We start from the raw sequence: 24,385 nt of genomic DNA, 5'->3' as shown, positions 1-24,385 counted from the left end.
AAAAATTCTCTGTTTTAGCCTTTCAATTGCTAAATATGATTTAGTCAGTAACAGTCCTTCAAACTCTAGAGGTATCATTCTGTTTTGCTATTGTGTTCTGTTAAATAATGCTTAGGAACATTACAAGTACTTAGCTAAGTTAATATGAGCAACCGTTTACAATCTGTTATATTTCTCTTATGGTAATTTTTAAAAGATTATGTTAGATGCACAAATAAGCTAGCTGAACCTGATAAATGAAAGTACATGCACTTACTCCTTTCCCTCTTACTGCATTGGAATTAGACCATAAGCATTGCTCTGTTTATAGCATGTCCCTAAGAGTCAAAATGAACACCTGTGCCATTGAGGGGATTACCATACATAAATGAACACACGCAGACACACACACATACATTCATACGTTTTGGTAAACTGTAATGAGACAAAACCAGATACAGCACATATTCATAAAAGCTTGCTAATATAATTTATATGAATAAAAATATATCTTTTGAACTTTCCATTTTTCCATTTTCAAGCAGGCAAGGCAATGTACTTGTTCTAAACGTTTAAATAACCTTTTTTCAAGTAGCCTCAAATTTAACTGGGATTTAATTACAGAGTCTCTATTTTGATTATTTGGCTTTAGGGATGAAATTTTCATTGACAGCTTTTTGTTTGTGCGTTTGGCAGTTTTTCAGACAGAATCACTTTATTGTATAAATTCATGGCTACCCTTGACAGGCAATGATGTTGAATATTTGTATGTTATTTATACTTATATGGTATAAAAATATACAAACTTAATACACTTTAACATTTGAAACTGACAGTGATAATAGGGAATCAGGTTGAAAATGTCAGTATCTGTTCCAAGGCAATCAATTAAGAAAGCTGCCTTCTGCTTTGAAGGTGAGGTTCCAGCTTTAACAGCATGCATTTTTAGTTAAGCTTTTTCTCTTGTCTATTAGTCTCTGTATTATAGATCTGTTGAGATTTTTTTTTCTCAAAATGTTATTAGCCTATCTTGCATTCCTCCCTGCCAGCTGACCATTCCTATTTCTGTTTATTTTAAGCAATCAACAGCTCGTCTACATTTCTACAGGCTGAGTTTCTGTGGTCATCTTTCTTTTGGCTGGAGAATATATTGGCTTCATTTGAGAGCGGGTCTAGTAAGCATGGCTATAATACCAGTTCATGCATTTTGTACCAGGATCTTGATAATTTCAGCTCCATTTTGCTAATTGAAAACATCATTGACACAGTGCTTGCCAATAAATCCTGTCCAAATATTGAACAAAGAGAGTGATCATGTTCAAGAACTCTCTAAACTCTGAGAATGCACTATTATTCTTAGAGTCTGTGTTAATCTTCATTGTCTTCCGTGGGTGGCATTTATGCTGATCTGTTATTTGGCCTACCCAACAATCATTTCCCTTTCCTTTGGTAAAAGTACCTTGCCTTTCTTTTGGAAGATAACTTTTCTCAGTCTCAATCTCTGTGACTTGAGGTGAGCTGACTCAGTCTTGAACTTTAGCAATACATGTGACACAGATATACCCATTTAGAGCACTTAAATCTCTTCACTTAAACTCATTATCTACGGTGGACTAGGCAGATACTTATGTGAGGGTTTTTATGTCAATAGGAAAAGGAATTAATTTGTTTTCTCCCCTAAAACTGTCTAAACTGATACAATTTTGTATTGGTGTCACTAGTTTTCATTTAGCATTACTTGTGATTGAGGATAGCTGCTTAAAAATAAAGTCAACAAAGATGAAAGCAAAGCAGTGGTGAAGTTGCCTTTAGAGAACTCTCCTTGTATATCTCATTTGAGTACTTACATCAAGTCATATCTAAAGCTGTCACCACTCTTAGACGTCCCTGTTATACTATCCAAACACTCCATTTTTGCTGTATCAATTTGAATTGGGTTTCTGCCACCCACAACAAAATTGTATTGTAAAGTACACTAATAAAAACAGTACCTCTAGTCCAAAACACTGGTGTTGTTAGTAACAAAATAGCAAAACATGACAAAATAATTAACTTTTGGATAAAGTCAATGGTTTATCTCAAGATAAAGTAGTAAAACACTCTGGTTTATGGGCATTAACACGTAACATTTCACCTACTACTAGGAAGTTATTTGATGTGATATGCATCACATATAAGACATGCCTGCTCTTTTTTATCTATGTTTCATTTATGGTTATCTCTTTGGTTTACCTGAGTACCATGTATCTGCTTTGGTTTCACAATATTTAGTGATATTTCCTCTTTAATTAAGCCAGCTTTCTTTAACAGGAAGCTGGTATATAACCCTAACACAAATAATGGAGACTGAATATGAACTATGGAGGTAACAGAATACAGTGAGAGCTCTGAGGTCTGTAGGTTAGAAGAGAGTTGCAGCCAAGTGTAGTATTTGTCCAGCAAGACCTTGATTTTCAGGATGATTGTCATTTCATTGTATTATGCTGAGCCTTTAAACAATCCCTAGTTTATTGCGTGTCTTCTTGAATGTGTGCTACCAGGGCAGAGTCAGCAGTGTAGAGGTTTTCCCAAATAACTTTATCAAGGTCTTCAGTGTATACCTAGGAGTAGAAGAGTTTCCCTTATTTCCCAAACTGTGGGTCCCAGGAATTTTGTTTCAGAACTGATCAGCGTGGGATAAGGGCTATAAAGAATCCTTTATACCTCTATGCCTTTGAATTCATTAATGCACACAGGGACTGATACTTTTGCATACTGGAGTATTTTCCCAATATGTGGAGATGGTTTTTAAGATCTCAGAGTTCTGTGAATAGTGATAAACACACATTCTAACCCCTGCTTTCATGCTTACTATCTGGGAGTCTTTGGGACTTGGGTTCTTCCCTTGTGAGCTAGGATGATGTTAATAGATTATTTCATTGGGTGATAGTTATTATTATTAAATTAGGTAATCCTTATTAGCCCACAAAGTGTGATATATTAATATTAGTGTTAGTTTTATAGTATAATAAACAATAATCATCTAAAATGAGTCCAGCCTCAGGCAAAGATTTCTTTTAATAGTAATTCCTAAGATGTGAGATTCAATCAAAATAATGTGCTCTGACTCATGCTATATCATGAAATTATCTGCCTGAAGTTGCTACTTGATTTATATGTTCTACTTGACCTCTCACACTCATTTTCCTATGTGAATACATCAGAAGTATATTATTGGCCATATGTTTCTTCTTGCATTCAGTGCCCAGAGTGTGCACAAACTTGCAATGTTTCCCATGAGAGAAGAGAAACCAAGACCCTTGAGACAAATAAATCTCCCAGAGCAAAGCAGAGATGCTCTTTTCTGGAATTCAGCATAGTCATGGAAGCAGAGCACACAGATGTGATCTATCAGCACAGCCTCAAGGTCACAATTTCCAATTCAGAGAATCACCCAAGAGAGGGTTTAGGAATTAGCAAGTGCTTCTGAGACTGTAGTAGAAAGCAGTGCAGGAGGAAACACCATTTGTAAAAGTAAAAAAGCTACTGTGAATACTAAATGTTTTCTCCTTTCTGGGCAAATGACAGAACAGTCTATCATATAAAATGGGAAGTGATAGTAATTATGACTTATTGGAAACGTTTCAAAACATTACCATTGGTGATGATGATAAACTGAGCTATCTAGGACAGGAGGAATGGTTAAAAAAAAAAAAATTCTGAAAGACCATAAAAGAAAGAGACTCAAGATAATAGAATTATTTGTTTTAAATAAAGAAAAAGAGGAAGGAAGAAAAAATGTGGAGGCCTGTGTGAAGTAAATGATTAAAATTTTAATATTCAGGAGTTTGAAAGATCAAACTTTTTAAGTCTCATAAAAATATATTTACCTATTCTCACTAGAGCAGGAATTTCTATTTTATTTGTAACATTATATATAATAAAAATAATGAAATTAAAACATTAGTGATATTATTAATGAAAGACAGGGAAGCCTGGAATGCTGCAGCCCATGGGGTTGCAAGGAGTCAGACATGACTCAGCAACTAAACAACAGTAACAACAACGATATGATACATTTATACGGGGCTTCTACATTTTCATTAACTCAATACCACAACTTTAGTCAGTTCCAGAAAGAAGGAGAGTCTTGTTAAGACCACAGAGCAAATGGGTCAGAATTGGGACAAGAATTTATATTTTCTAAGTGTTCAACTGAAGATTCTGCCGTCATATAGCATGCTCTCCAGTAGATTTTCCCTAATTTCATAAACATTTAACATGGAGGCTACCATCTCAGTAGGCCTTCTTAATATGTATAATCTCATCAATTTCTTAAATTCAGGGTAAGTTCAGTTCAGTCACTCAGTCGTGTCCGACTCTTTACGACCCCATGAATCACAGAAGTCAGGCCTCCCTGTCCATCACCAACTCCCAGAGTTCACCGAAACTGATGTCCATCGAGTTGGTGATGCCATCCAGCCGTCTCATCCTCTGTCGTCCCCTTCTCCTCCTGCTCCCAATCCCTCCCAGCATCAGAGTCTTTTCCAATGATTCAACTCTTTGCATGAGGTGCCCAAAGTTTTGGAGTTTCAGGTTTAGCATCAGTCCTTCCAATGAACACCCAGGACTGACTTCCTCTGAAATGGACTGGTTAGATCTCCTTGCAGTCTAAGGGATTCACAAGAGTCTTCTCCAGCACCACAGTTCAAAAGCATCAATTATTCGGTGCTCAGCTTTCTTCACAGTCCGACTCTCACATCCATACATGACCACAGGAAAAACCATAGCCTTGACTAGATGGACCTTTGTTGGCAAAGTAATGTTTCTGCTTTTTAAAATATTATCTATGTTGATCATAACTTTCCTTCCAAGGAGTAAGCGTCTTTTAATTTCATGGCAGCAATCACCATCTGCAGTGATTTTGGAGCCCCCCAAAATAAAACCAGCTACTGTTTTCACTGTTTCCCCATCTATTTTCCATGAAGTGATGGGACCAGATGCCATGATCTTCGTTTTCTGAATGTTGAGCTTTAAGCCAACTTTTTCACGCTCCTCTTTCACTTTCGTCGAGAAGATTTTTAGTTCTTCTTCAATTTCTGCTATAAGGGTGGTGTTATCTGCATATCTGAGGTTATTGATATTTCTCCTGGCAATCTTGATTCCAGCTTGTGCTTCTTCCAGCCCAGAGTTTCTCATGATGTACTCTGCATATAAGTTAAATAAGCAGGGTGACAATATACAGCCTTGACCTACTCCTTTACCTATTTGGAAACAGTCTGTTGTTCCATGTCCAGTTCTAACTGTTTCCTCCTGACCTGCATATAGGTTTCTCAAGAGGCAGGTCAGGAGGTCTGATATTCCCATGTCTTTCAGAATGTTCCACAGTTTATTGTGATCCATACAGCCAAAGGCTTTGGCATAGTCAATAAAGCAGAAGTAGATGTTTTTCTGGAACTATCTTGCTTTTTCCATGATCCAGTGGATGTTGGCAATTTGATTTCTGGTTCCTCTGCCTTTTCTAAAACCAGCTTGAACATCTGGAAGTTCATGGTTCACATATTGCTGAAGCCTGGCTTGGAGAATTTTGAGCATTACTTTACTAGCGTGTGAGATGAATGCAATTGTGCGGTAGTTTGAACAGCATCTTTCTTTGGGATTGGAATGAAAACTGACCTTTTCCAACCTGTGCCCCAACCAGTAATGCTGAAGAAGCTGTAGTTGAACGGTTCTATGAAGGCCTAAAAGACCTTTTAGAACTTTAGACTTTTAACACCCCAAAAGATGTCCTTTTCATTGTAGGGGACTGCAGTGCAAAAGTAGCAACATCTGGGGTAACAGGCAAATCTGGCCTTGGAATATGGAATGAAGCAGGGCAAAGGCTAATAGAATTTTGCCAAGGGAATGCAATGGTCATAGCAAACACACTCTTGCAACAATTCAGGGTAAACCAACTAGTATTTATACTGGTTATTATTTGCCTCCTTGGAGACAAATTGATACTGAGTATGTTCTAATGATAGTTTCTTATATCTTATGTTAGCAAATGCAAACATTTATATAATTAGAAATAACATGGCTTAATTTACAGTAAGAGTGTGTTATTTATCTGGGAAATTAGAATTCTGTTTCATTTATTCAAAACAGTCAGCTATGAATCTTTGGTTTGATGTTTCACTGCATCTTAAGTGCAAAGGAAGAGTTGATATATTGATTTTAGATTGACACTGTGGAGAAATGTCACAAGACTGTGATAAGATGGAAAACTTTGAGGATAGAGTTTAAATGAATCTACAAGATTGGGTATATGCAGGGAATTCAGTACTTTAAACACAAAACTATTCAAACAGCTATCTCCATGCTAGTTAAAATTGCCAACTCTTAGTAAACTGCTACTTTGCTGTGAAAGTGTCTAACTTAAAAATAAAACCCTGTTAAGCTTATAAACAGAATTTGATTGTCTAGCTAAGTGGTATTATAATTTTTCTCTTCTTTTCCAATTGTTTAACTTAGAGTATTTAGGATATATTTATTTCTCATTGATGTGACAATAAAGTTTTCAGTTAATCAACAAATACACTAAGACAGGGTTCTCTATAATTACCTCTTCTGTATCTTAACTTCTTATTAGTTTGTATTTTTCTACTGTGTATTCTTCAAATGCATTATCGAGCTATTCTTTCCATTAAAATTCATCTCCTCATCTGAATAATTTCCCCAGCTGTCCAAATCCATCTGTATTTTTGATCAATCTGATTTATTATCTCTAGTTTCTAGCATTTTCTTATTGTAGAGTTGGCTGTGTACCCGTTTATATTTTCCACTGACTGTTTAATGAATATAGTGAATAATATCAATGCACATTCTGATCCCCAGGGACCTTCTTTGATACTTCTATCTTCCAATAAGGCAGAAAATAATTGAAGTTTTCTATTTGCTGGGCTAATTTGTGTATTCTTATTGTGCCATTATTTGTAGGCAAGAAAACCTTAAACACTGAAACCCCTCATTTAACTAGATTTTTTTTTCATCTCTCAGCTGTTAGAAAAAGCAGTTAATGGTGTAACAGTAGCTAGCAGGTATTGTGTTTAAAAATTACTTTTTGGTGTCCTCGCTTGGTTTTATTTTAGCTCAGATTGTTTATCTTTGGTAGCTAAAATGAAAAAGTTTTAAATCATCTAAGACTTGGGTACAACAACATTCCCAGCTGCTCTATTAGGAAAATATGCCCTAGACATTGGAGAAGGCAATGGCACCTTGCTTAGAAAATCCCATGGACGGAGGAACCTGGTGGGCTACAGTCCATGGGGTTGCAAAGAGTCAAACACGACTGAGCGATTTCACTTTCACTTTTCACTTTCATGCATTGGAGAAGGAAATGGCAACCCACTCCAGTGTTCTTGCCTGGAGAATCCCAAGGAAGGGCGAGCCTGGTGGGCTGCCATCTATGGGGTAACACAGAGTCGGACACGCATGAAGCGACTTAGCAGCAACAACAGCAGCATGGTGTATTATGCCGACCATTCCCAGTGTAACTTGCAAGCAGACACACACCCATTTTTGTTGTTGTTGCTGCTAATCTATGTTCAGAGATCATTGATCAATGATCAATAAGTGCATATTTGTGTGTGTGTGTGTGTGTGTGTGTGTGTGTACACAGACAGAAAAATCAGTAAATCTTTCAGACAAAGAATTATGGAGACCTAGGTCACCATCTCTTCCTGATTAGATAAGGTGAACTTGCTTGCTTAACTTAAAACAAATTGACTAGTCTCTGATGCGTAAAATTATAGATTTTGAATAAATATCTTTTCCACACATTTCTGGAAATATAAGAAACCTGGTACACGGGGGCACATAATATACTTTATCCTACATTTTCAGTTCAGTTCAGTCACTCAGTCATGTCCGACCCTTTGAGACCCCATGAACCATAGCACGCCAGGCCTCCCTGTTCATCACCAATTCCCAGAGTTTACCCAAACACATGTCCATTGAGTCAGTGATGCCATCCAGCCATCTCATCCTCTGTCGTCCCCTTTTCCTCTTGCCCTCAGTTTTTCCCAGCATCAGGGTTTTTTCCAGCTCTTCACATCAGGTGGCCAAAGGATTAAAGTTTCAGCTTCAACATCAGTCCTTCCAATGAACACCCAGAACTGATCTTTAGGATGGTCTGGTTAGATCTCCTTGCAGTCCAAGGGACTCTCAAGGGTCTTCTCCAACACCACAGTTCAAAAGCATTAATTCTTCGATGCTCAGCTTTCTTCACAGTCCAACTCTCACATCCATACATGACCACTGGAAAAACCATAGCCCTGACTAGATAGACCTTTGTTGACAAAGTAATGTCTCTGCATTTTAATATGCTGTCTAGGTTGGTCATAACTTTTCTTCCAAAGACTGAATGTCTTTTAATTTCATGGCTGTAGTCACCATCTGCAGTGATTTTGGAGCCGCAAAAAAATAAAGTCTGAAACTGTTTTCACTGTTTCCCCATCTATTTGCCATGAAGTGATGGGACCGGATATCATGATCTTAATTTTCTGAATGTTGAGCTTTAAGCCAACATTTTAAATTCTATCAAATCAACTACATGAAGTATGAGTGCATATATTCTAATGCTATTTTCCCTTCAGAACAGAGAACTTAACAGCTCAAAATGGGTCTTGCATTATCATGGCCAAGCTCAGCATTATATCTGAGTCTGTCCTTCAAAGCAAATCCTCCCTTCCTTACCTCTGCCTTACTAATTGCTGCTTCTTAGGAACCACTTTACTTCCTTAAGAAAATATTAAGACAGTGTTCCAAATTTGCAATCTCTAATTGGTCCTACATCTTTATTGCCTATTTCCAAAAAATCTTTAAATTTCAGCTCTAATCAAGAAACTTGATCAGATTCTCAAGAGACTTTATCAAACAAGACTTGTTTGGAATGAGCATATAATCAGCCCGTGGTAAGGTGGCTATATACCTAACACCCAAAATAAAACATTCTGTGATTTGCATTTCAATAAGTATAAATGAGGTAGTAGTGATGATAAAGAAAGCAGTTTCTAAATGGAGAAAATATCTTAAAAAATAAGAGGAACACAGAATGCATGTTGGCTAATTTATATGAGATTAAAATAAAAAGGGAGAATAAATAAAAAGGATACCTAGAATGTCTATTACAGCATCAAACTCTACTCTGGATTATGCAGGTTAAACTGCATAACCAAACCAATCCTTGTTATGTTTATAGTTTTAAAACAGCAACTATAAATCCTGAATTGCTACTTGGATTTAAATACCAAAGTAGATATAAATCCCCTATGAAAGTGACTTGTTCATAATAGATGAGTGCCCATAAAGTGTTAGCTACATATCACCTTCTGCCCCAGGGAAGTACTTCAGAGGTATTTCCCCAACTGTTTAGATTAAATTAAGACATAATGAGGAGGGCATATTGGAGAAAAGTTGACATAGATGGCAAAGAACTAGGGACACAGTGGTTAAGTCTAAAAACTCCAGAGAGGAACCCTATGGTATGCCAATTCATTGAATCAGAGAAACTTGTATTAAAGTGGCACAAACATGACAACATTTACTCAATAAAACCATTATGCCAGCTGTGGTATAACGTTAGCCAATATTGGGTATTCACTTTTACTTCTTTAAGAAGCAGCTTTATATATTTATTTACATTTTAAGTTCTTTGAAATGTTGATAGCCTTTAAAACTGTCATAGATCAAGCAGTGAAAGTTCGCTTGGGCTTGAGGAAGCTTTTTTTTTTTTTTTTTCTTTTCTGGTGACATGACTGGATAACCATTTCCCTAACATTTTTATAATCAATAGAGTATTTAAAAACAATTTGAGAAAAAAATACAGTTTCTCATTATTGCTTAAAGATATGCCATGAAATTCTCTGGAAAATTCAGTGGAACAACAAAATCTAGTGTGCGTAACAGAAGTAAGGGACAGCAAAAACTATTTGGAGAGAAAAGCAGAGGATATTTTGAAGGAACTGTGTATCACTGTATCATCGATATTCTTGGTGTCACCACAGGGCATATTATTTTAGGTAAAATACAGAGAGTGACAATTCTGTGATTCCAAAGAGCCAGATTCTGAATGAAAGGTTTTAGGAATAACAATCACATTATTTCTCTTGTACTTTATTTTTAATGTATATACCAAGAGTGATATATGAATCAAAAGTTTTCATTGAGTCTGCAAGATATCTTTCCACAAGTATAAACTAAATAAAAACATTGTAATAACTTTTAATTGGCAGTATTCTCCTATTGTTCTTTCTTAACGGTAATTACCATAACAGTGTGTCATATAATTGACTGAGTTTTGAAGTTAACGAAGTATAGAAGCTGCTCAGATCCTAGAAAATAGTGACCTAGAATGTATCATATGATGAGTATTTTTACAAATATATTGGAGTTTTTCCTTGTTTTTCTCACTAGAGTAGGTATATCAACCAATAGAAACACCACTGGTGGATGCTGCGCCAAGTTCCAAGATGTATACGTTTGGGCATGATAGGATATTCGAGTGATACCTCAGAGGTGTGAATTTTTTAATGATTCTAAAAGAGGCAATATAACAGTCTCACTTTTCAAAGATTTTCAAATGATGTAAAGTAACTCTGCTAGGCAAAAAGAAAGCTGAAAAAAATCAGAGGAAAATGATTTACATGGCCAAGCATATAGATTAAATGAAAACACAGAGATACTTAGGTCCAAATTTGCTCAATTGTGGCCTCCATTTTGCACCTGCAGTGTGTGGGCACCATTCAAATGAGATAACATCTGGCACATTGTAAGTATAGTAATTGGCTATTGCAGAAGCATTTAAATTGTAGCTGTACTTATGGAGAAGGAGAAAAAAATGCAATTAAAAAGATGTGAGTCTAAGATAGGTTTAAACTCATAATTTCCGCATAACTTATTCTTCAGAAGAGAGACTGGAGTCAGGTCTGAACAGGATCAAAGAGGGTGCTCAAGGTTATGAAACTATAAGGTGCTCAGTCGGGGACTGGCGGACACAGCAGTGTCTTTAAAGATGATCAGATGTAATTGCATACAGGCTTTTTAGGTGCAAGAAGTTGAAATAATCACTTAAACTCTGCCTCACAAGTCTTTCAGTTGTAAAAGGAAAATAATAGAAAGGGTGTGGATTTGTAGTGAGAATTACACTAGAATGCTGAAAAGTAAGAAGCACCATGAATGGTAGTTTCTTTCCTTAACTTTCTTTTTGCTTTCTTATATTTCTATCTCTATATTTTATACACAGCAATGATCATTTTTATGTATCTAACTTGATTAAGTATGTTTCAATTAGACTTATAAATTCATGTACTTCATACTCTGGGAACTTGGGAATCATTCATTCTAAACCATGTATCAAAAGCCTCTTGTGTATTAATTTATATGCTATATAATTTAGGTGCTGGAATTACAATTGAGTGAGACAGACATTAATCAACTGAACAAAAATGTGTGATTTACAAAGGTGATCATCACCATGGATAAGCAATACAGTTTATAATACGAGAGGGTGCAGAAGACAAGGAAGTCAGGGAAATATTTAGGGAATTGAAAGAGGAAGAGAAAATACAAAGGCAAAAGGCAAAGAAAGAACATAAAAGCAAGAGGAAAAGATTAAAAAAAGCCTTTCTGGCAGAAAGGAGCACTATATACATGAAATCAAGAGAACGTGTTTGGTACTAAGTTGGATATGGATGAAACATTACAGACTTGAAAAACTTATAGAAATCTTTATCAAATTATGGGGGGAAAATAGCAGAGTTATCTATACAGGGTTGAAACCATGAGCTATGTTCAAAATGTGTTTGAAACTTTATAACTGTGAAAGTATTTCTTAAAATGAAAATTATACCAATAATGGACATTTTGAGGGCAATGAGATTAACTTAAGCCATGATGACATCCTGTTGAACTCCAAGGTCTAAATTTGGGAGAGATGAAATATAAGCGTGAGTGGTACACTAGAATTTGGCGAGACAGATGTTCACACACACACCCCTCTTCTGCCTGGTTATTCCCACTTTTCTCAGTACTTAGTTCAGTGGATGTCAGAAAGAGAATTGGAAAAGAGAAAAGTTTCACTACTAAGCTGGACTGAACTATCATTTCTGGGAGAGGTTGTACGAATACAGTAGTACCATTAATATATGTGTGTGAGTGTATACCCACACAATATACACATGAAATATTGACGTAATAAGAGAAATGCAGCTGTTGAGAAACAGTCCAAAATCTGAGCTGGAATATGGATATTTTGCAAGGTTACAAATCCTAAGGAAAGTAAAAAAAGGTAATTATACCTTAAACCTCTCAGAAAGACACCATAAATTAGACAAATGATAGTGCTTTAATTAACTTAAAACCTTATTGCAAATTGTTTACCAGACTCAACCTATTCTGCTCACAGAATCTATCACTATGTCACACATTTATGTCTTGACAAGAATGTGCATCTGTGTGCTCAGCCTCTTCAGTCGGGAGTCATGTCTGGGTCTTTACTACCCTTTATGGACCACAGCCCACCAGGCTCCTCTGTCCCTGCGATTTCCCAGGCAAGGATACTGGAGTGGGTTGCCACACCCTCCTCCAGGGGATCTTCCAGGGATCAAACCCAGAGTCTCCTGAGTCTCCTGCATTTCAGGAATATTCTTTAACACAGAGCCACAGGGGAAGCCCATTTTTAATAAAAAATAAGCTTCCCCAATCCACTGTCAATAAGATAAACAACACCTAGAAAGAAAATTCAACTATATAACAAAATTAACACTTGGACAGCGAAGAGATCAAACCAGTCACTCCAGAAGGAAATCAGTCCTGAATGTTCATTGGAAGGACTGATACTGAAGCTGAAACTTCAATACTTTGGCCACCTGAGGCAAAGAACTGATTCATCGCAAAACATCCTGATGCTGGGAAAGATTGAAGGTGGGAGAAGGGGACGACAGAGGATGAGATGATTGGATGACATCACCGACTCAATGGACATGAATTTGAGTAAGCTTCGGGAGTTGCTGATGGACAGGGAAGCTTTCATGCTTCGGTCCAAGGGTTCACAAAGAGTCGGACATAACTGAGTAGCTGAACTGAACTGAACACTATAAAATTAATAATTTTGAACACTTAATTTTACAACAAAACTCTGAATTTTGTGAGATAAATTTTACTATTCTGATATTGGACATAGTGAAACGTGGATCATATTTAACTTAGATGTCCAAAGTCATAAAGTTATGAATCTGGCACATAATAATTTTATGATAAATATTTATTTAGAGTACAAGATAGAGTGTGAAAAGGCATGAGGATACAGAAGAAGGTAGGAGCTAGAAGATGAAGACCCTTGTGCAGCTTATTCAGATGTACCTTAGAAGCAACAGTTTAGTGTGTAATAAAAGTGGTTAAACAATAAAGTTTACAGAGATTTAATATGGAAAAAAATTTATGGATAAAAGTCAATTTATGTAGAGACATCAACTGGTTTCAGTGGTATTGGAAATAAAAACATCACTTGGAAATAAAAACATCACTAGGAAATATGCTTAAGACATTGTCTGCAAGTCATTGTATGGGGTTGAAAAGAATAATTCTAGAGATTTTGACTGCGGTAACTAATGGTGTTGTAGTACAGTCCTGGAGTAAGGAAACCATTATGGAAGATAGAGTTAGGAGATGCCATAATAAGCTTTGCTCATATAGAGTTTGAAATGTCTAGCAGATATCAAGTGGATATTTGTATTGGATATTTAAATAGAAGGATCTGATACTCAGGACAAAAGCCTAGTATTGAGCTAAATTTAAACAAAAAACATAAATAAATAAAATTGGAAAAACAATATTAATGCAATAATGCTCACAGTCTTTCCTTTGAAGAGGCTTTGAGATGGCTTTCTAATTCTGAATCTCAGAGGAACCTACCTGTGGCAAATACTGCAGATTGGTTTGATCAACATCACTTTCTGTAAACTAGAGAATGGAAAGATGAAATCTCATTTTCCACACTCTTGAAGCTGAGTTTTCAAAAGTGACAGATTTCTACCAGATTGTCATGCAAGACTTGGAAGGCAGAACTAAGATTATAGGGCAGAGGCCATGAGGCTTCTCTAGCAAGTCAAGTCAGAAAGTGTTTTTCTTTTTCTTTCCTCGTTCCTCCTCTCTCTGTCTTTCTAATAGCAACTCTATAAGGATCTCTGTTCTCCAGTGTTTGGCATCTTGGGTCTTGAAGACGAGCTGGGGCAGGCTCACAGAACCTCAGCCCCGGATCTTGGCCACTGTGGACCCCTCTGGCAAACCCACTAAAAGATGAGAATCTTGGCCTTATAAGGCTAACCCCCACTTCCACCTACAGACCCACTCTTGTAACCCTGCACCCACTTTCCCTTCCATTTCCGGACCAGGAGTGGGTATCGGGACTCACAGCAACAAGGAAATTGGGAGAGTCCTTGTGAAGGCAGAAGGGAAGGCATCTCCAAAAGTCTAATATTTCCCTGAATATTATCTTCGCAAACCTAATGTTTATGGTGCCGGTGCTGCTGCTAGTAAGTTTCCATGTGAGACTTATGGAAACCTTGGCCAATGCCAGCTGGCAACTCCCCCTTGCTGGTGGGCATGGTACTGGCTTTCCTGTTATTAATTAGTTGGAAATTGCATGTAAACATGTCCAGGCCTTATAAAGTGTTCTTTGATCCAGGGCTTCTTGCTCAATGGACACCAGAAGACAGGCTGCAGGTGATGGAGTAGCCAAAGAGAGAGGACCAAAAAGCTATGCTATTGCAGGATTTCAAAAGAATATTTTGTTGGTATAATTAGGTAGTTCTGCTGTTTACATTGTTTCTGGAAACAGCATACAAATTTAGTATCCAAATAATAATATTTTAAAATAAATTATTTTTTCCTCTTATTCTACAGTACATTTTATTGTCAGCCACTAAAAATCCTCTCCTAATGAGAACTAATTAAGCTCTTTTTGAATTTCAAGATGTCAGCTATACAGTATTAAATCAAATACAGGAGCTTCTAAGCTCCACAGGTCACCCATCCATGAAGCCACTCCCAGCTGGAGCATGAAACAGCACGGTGGCTTGATGTGGACAGAGTATGGTTCCAGAAACAGAAATTTCAAACTCCACTATCTTGGAGCTCTGCTGTCTACAACAGCTGCTATTTGCTGAGGCAGCAAAAGAGGGACAGGACAGTCACTCTTGAGCTTATTTCTGCCCCACCTGAAAGTGTTACTTGCTATTTCACTTTATAGTCCATTGGTCCAAATTAGCCACAGCCTCTGTCTTAACTGGAGTGCTGGGAAATACAAGAATGTAATTTTAAATGTGTGAACATTATATTTGCTAAAAATCCCAATGTACACCAGCAGAAGACTCAGAGAGTCCTTGAGATCTACTAACTCTAGACTAGAGGCTTTGCTATTAGGCTTATCCCAAGAGAAGGCAATGACACCCTACTCCAGCACTCTTGCCTGGAAAATCCCATGGACAGAGGAGCCTGGTAGGCTTCAGTCCATGAGGTCACTAAGAGTTGGACGCAGCTGAACGACTTCACTTTCACTTTTCACTTTCATGCACTGGAGAAGGAAATGTCAACCCACTCCAGTGTTTTTGCCTGGAGAATCCCAGGGACAGAAGAGCCTGGTAGGAGGCTGTCTATGGGGTCGCACAGAGTCGGACATGACTGAAGCGACTTAGCAGCAGCAGCAGCAAGAATGTACAATGACACCAGCGTGGTCTTTGCCATCATCAGCATGAATGGGGCATGGAAACAGCATGGGAGGCGCCTCTGGAGTTGTGGAAGGAGCATGACTGATCCCACAAGCTACTGACTGATTCGGATGCTGGGGCTATGGGTTTGGAGTGCAGTCTCTAGAGCAGCTGGCTAAATAAACATACACTTCTCCCTTTTCCTGTAGTTAGAAGGATTGTTTAAGGCGTAGAACCTCCAAAGCATTGGCATTTCAAATACTTCTGTTTTCAAATCTCCTTTGCATAAGAAGGCTTGAAAAAGTTCCTCTTTTTAAAAAAATTTTGTGAAGGGCTGCTGGTGAGAAAAGGGCTGGAATTTACTGATTATAGTCAATTTTCTTAATAATTTTACAGATATTTTATCTCCTGTTTATATAATCTAAACTTATTTTAATAGTAGTTAAATTATACTTAATTATGGAGGCAGATAATTTAGGAAAAATACAGAATTGCAATGTGTAACAAAACCAAAGATAAGTCACCTATTATTAGATATTTCAGAACATCTATATCACTTTTTAAATTTATGGAGTGTTTATTTTTCTGGAATTGAACTGCATAAGTTGCTTGTATATTTTTGAGATTAGTTGTTTGTCAGTTGCTTCATTTGCTATTATTTTCTCCCATTCAGAAGGCTGTCTTTTCACCTTGCTTATATTTTCCTTTCTTGTGCTGAAGCTTTTAATTTTAATTAGATCCCATTTGTTTATTTTTGCTTTTATTTCCAGAATTCTGGGAGGTGGATCATAGAGGATACTGCTGTGATTTATGTTGGAGAGTGTTTTGCCTATGTTCTCCTCTAGGAGTTTTATAGTTTCTGGTCTTACATTTAGATCTTTAATCCATTTTGAGTTTATTTTTGTGTAGGGTGTTAGAAAGTGATCTAGTTTCATTCTTTTACAAGCGGTTGACCAGTTTTCCCAGCACCACTTGTTAAAGAGATTGTCTTTACTCCATTGTATATTCTTGCCTCCTTTGTCAAAGATGAGGTATCCATATGTGTGTGGATTTATCTCTGGGCTTTCTATTTTGTTCCACTGATCTATATGTCTGTCTTTGTGCCAGTACCATACTGTTTTGATGACTGTGGCAAAATAAACGACCCAATCAAAAAATGGGCCAAAGAACTAAATAGACATTTCTCAAAGAAGACATACGGATGGCTAACAAACACATGAAAAGATGCTCAACATCACTCATTATTAGAGAAATGCAAATCAAAACCACAATGAGGTACCAGTTCACACCAGTCAGAATGGCTGCGATCCAAAAATCTGCAAGCAATAAATGCTGGAGAGGGTGTGGAGAAAAGGGAACCCTCCTACACTGTTGGTGGGAATGCAATCTAGTACAGCCACTATGGAGAACAGTGTGGAGATTCCTTAAAAAATTGCAAATAGAACTACCGTATGACCCAGCAATCCCACTGCTGGGCATACACACCGAGGAAACCAGAATTGAAAGAGACACATGTACCCCAATGTTCATCGCAGCACTGTTTATAATAGTCAGGACATGGAAACAACCTAGATGTCCATCAGCAGATGAATGGATAAGAAAGCTGTGGTACATATACACAATGGAGTATTACTCAGCCATTAAAAAGAATACATTTGAATCAGTTCTGATGAGATGGATGAAACTGGAGCCGATTATACAGAGTGAAGTAAGCCAGAAAGAAAAACACCAATACAGTATACTAACACATATATATAGAATTTAGAAAGATGGCAATGACGACCCTGTATGCAAGACAGGAAAAAAGACACAGATGTGTATAATGGACTTTTGGACTCAGAGGGAGAGGAAGAGGGTGGGATGATTTGGGAGAATGGCATTCTAACATGTATACTATCACTGCAGATGGTGATTGCAGCCATGAAATTAAAAGACACTTACTCCTTGGAAGGAAAGCTATGATCAACATAGGCAGCATATTAAAAAGCAGAGACATTACTTTGTCAACAAAGGTCCATCTAGTCAAGGCTATAGTTTTTCCAGTGGTCATGTATGGATGTGAGAATTGGACTATAAAGAAAGCTGAGTGCAGAAGAATTGATGCTTTTGAACTGTGGTGTTGGAGAAGACTCTTGAGAGTCCCTTGGACTGCAAGGAGATTCAACTGGTCAATCCTAAAGGAAATCAATCCTGAATATTCATTGGAAGGACTGATGTTGAAGCTGAAAGTCCAATAATTTGGCCACCTGATGCAAAGAGCTGACTCATTTGAAAAGACCCTGGTGCTTGGAAAGATTGAAGGCAGGAGGACAAGGGGTCGACACAGGATGAGTTTGTTGGATGGCATCACTGACTCAATGGACATGAGTTTTAGTAAAATCCAGGAGTTGGTGATGGACAGGGAAGCCTGGCATGCTGCAATCCATGGGGTTGCAAAGAGCTGGACATTTGCAATAGTTACAGTGCAATACTTATATTTGCAATAGTTGCCAGTATATGATTGAAATCTTAATGCTTAGCATATCCAAGGACGTACAGAAAGCTATTCTGTTTCTCCCTTCATGCTGCAAAGACAAGAAGCTCTTTCTGTATTTCTGGCTTGCTGGAAACAGTTGTAATCATATCCATAAAATGTAATAGTTTGTTTTATTTTTTAATCCTCAGCTGTTAGAAAAAAGAAGAAAGTAATGGCATAACAGGAGCTAACAGATGTTGTTTCAGAAACTACAAACATTGGTCATATACTTTTAATGATAAACTACCACCAAGATACAAAAATTTTATAATGTGGCAACTTCTTAGATATACAGTCTTCTAAACTATCACTAAAATCTGTTTGATTTTTTACGTCTATAAAATATCTGTTTAAATCTTTTAATATTATTGCATTGTCAATGATCTAAAAAGTTAAAACTTTGGTTCATTTAAGGTTTTGCTAATTCTCGACAACTAAAGTGAATTAATTTTGACTGAATTTCTTGTGGTAATATCTGTGTATAATGCTGGCAATAAATGGCTACAATGTGAATATCTATTAATAATATCATGAATATATTTTAAGCTACAAAATGCATTCCAGGCAGGAGTAAGAGGGTATAATTGGATTGGTTGAGGTCACTTATATATATATATATATAAAAACAAGGGTAATAAAATCTGCAAGGCAGGCTAATTCATAACATTGATGAACATCTATTAAATTCCTAAATATTTCTCCTGTATTTATATGATATATTTGGGCAGTGGGGGTGATATAGGAAATCATTTTTAATGTGCAATATATGAACTCTTTAAATGTGGTGATTTTATTATGAAAATATACTAACTTCATTTATAATGAAGTTCGATTAACTTTCAAATATAATCAAACATTTAATGTAAAATTTAATCCTTTAAAATTCTTCTTACATTGAGGGTTGTTTTTTTTTTTTTTTTTTTTTTTTTTGTATCCTCAGAAGTACTAGCATAAAGGTTTGTTGCAGCAAGTTAATGATCATCCAGTTGGTTAAATATCAGATTGTGATCTCTTTCAGAGTCATTGTTTCCAGTGACATGCCCTTCCACCCATCCCTTTTGTTTAAGAGAATTTAAAAAGCTCAAGAACTTCTCAGAGAACAGGAGGGATCACAGATCCCCAAGTGGGTTCACTGTTACGATTTTCTGATGCATTATGGAAAGAGTTTTACTGGTAGCCAACTTCCTCATTTGTCCTTTAAAACTCCTCTGCTGATTGTGCAATTAAGGTCAATTGTATAGCTTCTGAAGAGAAACTTTTGCTCCTAAAACAGGTAGTGATCATATTATTGGAGCAGAAAATTAAATATGTTAGTAAAGAATCTGCCTGAAATGCAGGGTACCCGAGTTCAAACAACTGGTTCAAAATTTTGAAAGGGTTACAACAAGGGTATATATTATCACCCTGTTTATTTAACCTGTATACAAAGTACATCATGTGAAATGCCAGGCTGGATGAATCACAAGCTGGAATCAAGACTGCCAGGTGGAATGACATGATACCACTATAATGGCAGAAAGTGAAGAGGAACTAAAGAACCTCTTATGAGGATGAAAGAGAAGAGTGAAAAATCAGGCTTAAAACTCAAAATTCAGAACATGATTATGGCATCTGGTCCCATCACTTCATGGCAAATAGAAGGGGGAAAAGTGGGAGCAGTGACAGATTTTATTTTGGGGAGCTCCAAAGTCACTGTGGATGGTGACTGCAGCCATGAAGTTAAAAGACACTTGCTCCTTGGAAGAAAAGCCAAGACCAACCTAGACAGTGTATTAAAAAGCAAAGACATCAATCACTTTGCTGTCAAAGATCTGTATAGTCAAAGCTGTGGTTTTTCCAGTAGTCACATATGGATGTGAGAGATAGACCATTAAGAAGGCTGAGCACCAAAAAACTGATACTTTTGAATTCCCTCTACAGTCATTCACCTGTCTTGTCTGTACAATGTGTTATGGTCATTTCAATCTGGCCAGTGACCTGTCTAGAACTAGAGACATTAATAATCATCCCTAGTCACCTTCCAAGCAGTGGCAATTGTCACCACTCCCTTCATATCAGTAGTTCTTGAGTATGTGATACTTAGTTAGGTGATGGATTTCAATTCTCAGTGCAGGGCTGTGTGATAAGAAATAGTCAGGTTCTATAACATCAACATAGAAAATGTCAGTATGAGAAAGATTGCCCACTACGTGTTTTCTTACCACCACCACCCGACCTCCTCCACCATTTAAAGCTATTAACAGCTGTTCTTATTAGCCCCATTTTACAGATGTAAAAATTGAGGTTGAGAGGTTGGAAAAATTAACTATCAAACATCAGCAAGTAATTAAGCTCTCATCTGTCTGATTCCAGGTCAAATTCAAGGATAATGGGAAGACTTTACATTCTCTCAAACAAATAATATTACAAGAAGGAGGAAAAAATAGTGCCAGCTTCATATCTCCATGCAATAAACCCAATGCCTCCTCAACTTGTTCTCAGCATTTTAGTGAAAAGATTTATTCAGGATTCCCAAGCAATTTCAATAAAAGTCCAACTGGTTTGAAAATTTATATCTCAGCACTAAATGATAAAAATTTTAAAAAGCACTTTTAAACTCACATTGATATAGTAATGGCATCATTGTATTTACACGCTGATATGGTGTGAAAATAGGTGTGTTTTATGGATACAATACTTCTTACTAATCACATGGAGCTAATCATCAGATTAGTTAACCTGACTTATGGCAAAACTCATCCTGACTTTTGCTGTGTAAAAAGGAGAAAGGCACAAATCAACAGAAAACTAGAGATGACTTAGAAACAGCCATATCTTCAAAATGCCTAATTTTGGTGAGTTGTGCCTTCACCATACTTTTCAGCAATATAGCTTTTTTAAGTGATTTTTTTTTCCTTTGGCAAAGAAGAGATAAATGAGTATATGAATAAAGGAAAGATTAGGTACTGGAGAAGAAGACTTTCGAATATACTTTCCATCTACTAGGTACAACATAGTTACTTGTATAGTTAACTGCTCTCCCAACTCTTAAAGCCATAACAAGATTTATTGTTGAATACTGAAGATAAATGATACTTGAAGTTACACAAAATGTCACATATAGTGTTGAGACTGGCTAGACAGGCAGGGTTTCTGAAAGCGCGATAGGGCAGAAGAAAGAGAAACAAGACACAAGAATTCAGAGAAAAGTGAGGATCGGGGGACCAACACCCAAGGGCTCCAAGGTGAAAGTGCCGAAACTGAATCCAAGCCAATTTTTTATACTTTCAGCCATGAAGGAAAAATATGCGGGGAGTTAAGTTAAAACTCATGTGGCCTTCAGGGCCAAAGAACAAAGTGATCATTAACCACTGAGTAACTAAGAAAGAGTAATCAATAACAAATCATAACTAAGACTAATATTCTTATCTATAGATTTCCCATCAGATTCGTAAAACATGTGACTCTGAAATGCCAGTTGAGAAACAGTCTGGGGTCGGTTTTCTGACGCTTGGATCATATCCTGTTTTTAAGACTGAACTGTTCCCTCTGGACTTGTTCCAAGAGTCTCGTGCCTTATAGCATCCAGTTTATCAGTAATTATAAATTTATTCTGTGGCCCTTGCTGGGGCCTGCTTTTCTTTTATTCTTCCTGTCTCCTACAAATAGCAGGTATCGAACTACTGTCATTTAAATAAATGGTAAATTAACTTTCTTGTTTCTGAATATTGACCCACTGATTCAAATTGTCTGACTTTTATCATGCAGAGTAGGAGTAGCTTCATCATAACATCCATTTGACCAGAATACCCCATTGGAGGTTATATATATTTCTCACTATTTCCAAATTTACTCACTGCCACTAATAATCCACCTTTGTCTTTACTCTCCTTTTAGTATAGAACTGCCTTCATATTTAAACTCTAGTTATTCTTCAAATCCCATCTTAATCCACCTCATCTGAGAAATCCAGTGAACATGCTGTCATAACCTATTCCATTCATTAAGCAATCTTTCCTCTGTTGACTTATAGTGTCCATCATTTTGCACATAGAATCATTTTTTAAAAGAAAACAAATCATCTACTTTAAGAAATGGGCAAAATAACTTGCTAAACATTTTTTCCAAAGAAGATATATTAATACAAATGATCAATGAGTACATGAAAAAATCCTCAATATCACTAATCACTAGGAAATGCAAGTCAACACCATAATAGGATCAGTTCAGTTCAGTTCAGTCACTCAGTCGTGTCCAACTCTTTGTGACCCCATGACTCGTAGCACGCCAGGCCTCCCTGTCCATCACCAACTCCAGGAGTTCACTCAGACTCACGTCCATTGAGTCAGCGATGCCATCCAGCCATCTCATCTTCTGTCGTCCCCTTCTCTTCCTGCTCCCAATTCCTCCCAGCATCAGAGCCTTTTCCAATGAATCAACTCTTCGTATGAGGTGGCCAAAGTACTGGAGTTTCAGCTTTATCATCCTTCCTTCCAAAGAAATCCCAGGGTTGATCTCCTTCAGAATGGGCTGGTTGGGTCTCCTTGCAGTCCAAGGGACTCTCAAGAGTCTTCTCCAACACCATAGTTCAAAAGCATCAGTTCTTCAGTGCTCAGCCTTCTTCACAGTCCACCTCTCACATCCATAAATGAGTACTGGAAAAACCATAGCGCTGACTAGACAGACCTTAGTTGGCAAAGTAATGTCTCTGCTTTGGAATATGCTATCTAGGTTGGTCATAGCTTTTCTACCAAGGAGTAAGCATCTTTTAATTTCATGGCTGCAGCCACCATCTGCCATGATTTTGTAGCCCCCCCAAATAAAGTCTGACACTGTTTCCACATCCATTTCCCATGCAGTGATGGGACTGGATGCCATGGTCTTAGTTTTCTGAATGTTGAGCTTTAAGCCAACTTTTTCACTCTCCTCTTTCACTTTCATCAAGAGGCTTTTTAGTTCCTCTTCAATAGGATAACACCCCACAATATAATGACCATTATCAAAAACAGTTCAAAACTAGAAATGGCAATTGTTGATGAGACTGTGGAAAAAAGGGAACACTTGTGCACCATTGGTAGGGATGTAAGTTGGTGCAGCATTAGAGAAAACAGCATACGGAGGGTTTTAAAAACCAAAAAGATAACTATCATGTGATCTAGTGATCCTACTTGTGTGTCTATAACTGAAGTAAATGAAATTACTATATCAAAGAGATATTTGTACTCCCGTGTTCAACGCAATATTATTCATAGTAACAAAGTGGTAGAACAAATGTTCATCAGTGGATGAACGGATAAAGAGGATGTGGTGTATATATATTTTAACAATCTAATATAATAATAATACTGAAATTAAAAAAAAAAAGTGAACTCATAGAAATAGTAGAATGGTTGTTACCAGGGGCTGAAAGGTCAGGGAAATAGGGAGAAGTTGTTCAAAGCATATAAACAACCAGCAGTAAGATAAAAAAGATCTGAGGAGCTAATGTATAGCATGTGTGCTAAGTCATTTGAGTCATGTCTGACGCCTTGCAACCCCATGGACTATAAACTGCCAGGCTTCTCTGTCCATTGGATTTTCCAGGCAAGAATACTGGAGTGGGTTGCCATTTCCTTCTCCAGGGCATCTTCCTGACCCAGAGGTTGAACTCTTGTCTCATATCTGCCTCATTGGCAGACAGGTTCTTTACCACTAGTGCCAATTGGGAAGCCCCAATGCATAGCATAGTGAGTATAATTAACAATACTGTATTATATACTTGAAAGTTGTTAAGAGAGTAAATTTTCAATGCTATCATGATACACATAAAAATATAATTATGTAAGGAGATCGGAGTGTTAACTAACTTTATTGTCAATCGTTTTGCAATATATCAGTTCAGTTCAGTCGCTCAGTTGTCTCCGACTCTTTAGAAACCCATGAATCATAGCATGCCAGGCCTCCCTGTCCATCACCAAATCCCAGAGTTCACTGAAACTCACGTCCATCGAGTCAGTGTTACAATTCAGCCATCTCATCCTCTGTTATCCCCTTTTCCTCCTGCTCCCAATCTGTCCCAGCATCAGAGACTTTTCCAATGAGTCAACTTTTCGCATGAGGTGGCCAAAGTACTGGAGTTTCAGCTTTAGCATCATTCCTTCCAAAGAACACCCAGAGCTGATCTCCTTTAGAATGGGCTGGTTGGATC

The sequence above is a fragment of the Capra hircus genome, chromosome 5 (genome assembly GCF_001704415.2).
Source record: "Capra hircus breed San Clemente chromosome 5, ASM170441v1, whole genome shotgun sequence".
NCBI lineage: Eukaryota > Metazoa > Chordata > Mammalia > Artiodactyla > Bovidae > Capra > Capra hircus.
Note: the sequence above shows the minus strand (reverse complement) of the source record.